Below are 4,016 nucleotides of genomic sequence, written 5' to 3'. Positions count from 1 at the left end.
ACAGGGAACTATATTCAATATCCTTTGGTAAACCACAGTGGAAAAGAATATGAAAAAGAATGTGTATATATACATGTATAATCGAATCACTTTGCTGTATAGCAGAAATTAACACTGTAAATCAACTATACTTCAATTATAAGAATAGCAGTAAGGACAAAACAAGGTGAGGAATATTTTGCTTCAGAAAAGGGAAGGGGAAATGAAGAAAAGTAGAGGCATAGAAAACAGAGAAGGAAAGCAGTAGTCCATAGTGACATGTTAATAATCTTAGGAGGAGGACAGTCAGTTTGATTGGCTATAACAAAATTCTAGTTTTGTTTCATTGTTTTGAGTGGAGTTTACACTTCTCAAGTTGTCTGCTTGATCAGAAGGTCTTCAGTAACCTGTTTGTGCCTCGAGGCCATCTGCCTCTGGAGGCTTCTTTGGTTAGCATCAACTTGCAGTCAGTCATGGGAGTGAATGTGCATTGGTCTGAGTTTGAAGTTTCATTATGACATATTGCACCCTGGGTGGACTGTTGTAGCTGCTGTCAAGAGGACCTGAAATGGCTCCTTTTCATAATTTCAAACATTTTTGCATCTATATCACTTAACATTTTCTGCAAAACAAAACACTTCCAAAACCAGGTGGCTTAAAACAACCATTTATTTATTCAGCCACTGAACTGGCTCGGATTGGCTGGGATCGCTTTGCTCTGCCTGTTCCTCAAGGTTTCTGGCCTTACAACACAGGCATTTATAGTCCACTGATAGTTGATGGTCTCATTCACATGTCTGGCAGTTGCAGGATGATGGAGGTCACTGGGCCCATCATCCAGCGGATCTTCCCAACCCAGGAATCAAACCAGGGTCTCCTGCATTGCAGGTGGATTCTTTACCAGCTGAGCTACCAGAAAAGAGAACATCTAGCAGGCTAGCCCAAGCTCGTTAACATGATATTGGTTGAGAGTTCCTAAGAGCAGCAAGAGAGGGTAAGCACCAATGTGCAAGCAGATTTCAAGCCTCTGCTTGTGTCATGTTGTTAATAATGCTTTTGTTGGCCAAAGCAAGTCATGTCCAAGGCCAGACTCAAAGAATAGAGGAGTAGACTCCCATCTCCTCATGGAAAGAACTACAGTCATATGCAGAGGAGCAGGCAAATGGGATCGGAAAAATTTGTGGCCATTTTTGCAATTTAATACACACTGATATCTTTTCCAGCGAACCTGGTCACTGAGGTAGGAGGCATAAAAGTTGGGGATGATGTCTGCTTTAGAAAGGTGGCTTGTGCATGTTGAAGATAAGATAGTATACTAGATTGACTTCTCACAGTTTTCAGCTAGATCTGCATGCAACAAAATAGAGTGATTAGAGGCATTATTACCAATCACATGGGACATCCTGGAATGATGTCCTGTGGAAAAAATCTGGATGAGCTCTGAGGAAGGGATCATGGGGCCATTAACAGTAGTGATGATACATTATACTAAGGCAGATTAAGAATTGCCACTTGTTTAAAACTAAAGTCAACAAGCTTTTTTCAGTAAAAGGCCAGATAGTAAAACTTTATGTAGGCCAAATATGATCTCTGTCATTTATTTCATGTTCTCTTCGTTCTCCTTTTTTTTTTTTTTTTTTTGTTTAAGCAAATGTTTAAAATATGTAGGAAACATTTTTTTTAAGCTTATGGACCATCCGAAAACAGTCCGTAGGCCAGATTTGTCCCATTGGCTTTGGTTTGCTAACCCCTGATTAGGACAGTTTAGTTTCAGTGTCCCTTTTATTCTTGCTACCTTTCCTGAATAGAGAGTACAATTTTTATGTAAGGAGAGGCACCCACTGGCAACCAATTGTCAATGAGCAACCCTTAGTGGTCCTGCTCAGCCATTGGACAGCACAGCAGTGGGACCGCCCAGAAGCAACCAACTGTCAAGCAGCGAGAGTTAGATGGTCAGACAACGGTGGAGTGGTAGTCAGGAGGTGATGAGTGAGGAGAGTGGATCCCAGCCTTCTCCCAAAGGCCCTCCAGTTCACCCCGCCCTGGGACAGTGGGTGAGCTGGGGGCCCCAGAGAACAGACTGGGGGCTGTGTCCTGCAGGGCTTTAGAGGCCACCCACTAGCCATGGCCCAGGCCTTGAGGCAGCAGTGAGCCTCTCCCCCATCCTGGTCTCTGTGACCTAATAGCAGTGGCCGTTTGGGATGCAGCCTACAGGACCAATCCCCACCATACGGGCAGCCTGAGGAGCCTGAGTGCCAGTTGGGTCCTGGGCACCTGCTCCGTCAGAGATGACAGGTGGACAGAATCTGGAGACCTGGCCCTGAAGGAGCTGTCAACTGAACTTTGCCTCCTCTTAGTCAGGACTGGGACCTTGGAGGGTGAAAGTTGTACCTTGGGACCTTGCCCTTTCTTGTCATGACAGAGAATAACATTCCTTTGGTAGAGATTTACAGGAACATGGTTACCTGACCACGACCCAACGTCAAGAACAAAGGATCTGACACCAGGAAGTTTGCAACAACTAACCACGTCCCTCCCTTACCTTTTGCTTTTAAAAGGGCTTTGATGAAAGCTTTCAGTAACTTTGGAGTCCATAGGGAATGAGCCTCCCATCTCCTTGCATGGCTTTCTAATAAACTTTCTCTGTTCCAATCTAATGTTTTAGTATTGTGTGGCCTTCCTGTGCATCAGGCATGTGGGTTTGGCAATGTTCAATAACAAAGTTCCAAGATCACTGGGTAGGAAAGTAGGAATTCCCTGTGCTCAGAATACAAAGTCTAGCAACTGTAACATCTGCAGCTTCTCATCAAGGAATGGGTTTTTTCCAATCCTGAAATATACTACTGATAATATATATTTATAGCCTAGAGACCTGCGTAGTTGTATTTCCTGGTGACTCAGTAAAGAATCTGCCTGCAATGCAGGAGACCCAGGTTTGATCCCTGGGTCAGGAAGATCCCCTGGAGTAAGAAATAGCAAACCACTCCAGCATTCTTGCCTGGAGAATTCCATGGACAGAGGAGCCTGGCAGGCTACAGTCCATGTGTTGCAGAGTCAGACACGACTGAGTGACTAACACACACACATAGACACACACACACACACACACACACACACACACACACGCAAAGGGCCTTGAGAAGGAGTTTCCTGTATTTTGGCTCACTCTTCTCATGTTTACTTGGGTTATGTTAGCACAGGTAAGACACAATTTTACCACCTCTTAGTCAAATTTTGAAAAAGTTTTCATTATGTATCTACTGTGGAACTTGATTTGTTCCTGACGCAGAAAATTATGGGAAATTTAATTAGCACCCACTGGATGGACTGTGGTACTCCTGAGCAACTGTCAGGAGATTCTCAGAACCCATCTTCATGGAGAGAGTGTCCCTGTAATTGACAATATTGTTTTTCTGAAGTTTGGGTTGATTGTTATGAATCAATTATAGTGAGTCTAAAATTGAGCCAGTTTTCCTTCCAAGTTTGGTTGGGGATGTTTGTCAATTTGGTGGAACTCATGGTTGTGGTAATAAAAGATTCTTGCTTAGAATGTGAGTTAGAAAGGGCATTCATTGGTTTCTGGGAGCATGTATTGTCTGAGTGTCTACCTTAACTGACAGGTATTTTTCAATACTGAATAGCTTTGAGTGAATCATTAATATCTTGGCCATTTTCATTAGGATATCTTAAGAAACCAAAAGCCCCCCCCCTTTATCCATAGCATCCCAAAGTTACAAACAATTCCAAATTCATTTATGTCTGTTTAATGTTTACCATTTCTTCATTTGTCAGAGTGCAAGTCAGAGAAATGAGTTCATTAACTTGGGCAGGTTGGACAGTAGGCAGTGGAGTGGCTTTGGTAGCTGCATGTTCAGTGGTGGCAGCGTATCTTGCTCAGGAAAGGGCTTTGTTTGATTTTTTAACTTAATTTTAACTAATTTTTTAAGATAAGAGCCATCTACAAATAGATTTAAATTGGGATTGACTAACATTTGACCTGAGCATTCCTGTGTGTATATTTTTCACTTTTTACTGAA

The sequence above is a fragment of the Dama dama genome, chromosome 12, assembly GCF_033118175.1.
Source record: "Dama dama isolate Ldn47 chromosome 12, ASM3311817v1, whole genome shotgun sequence".
Classification (NCBI taxonomy): Eukaryota; Metazoa; Chordata; class Mammalia; order Artiodactyla; family Cervidae; genus Dama; species Dama dama.
The sequence above is the reverse complement of the archived record's forward strand: the minus strand, read 5'-3'. Positions refer to the sequence as shown.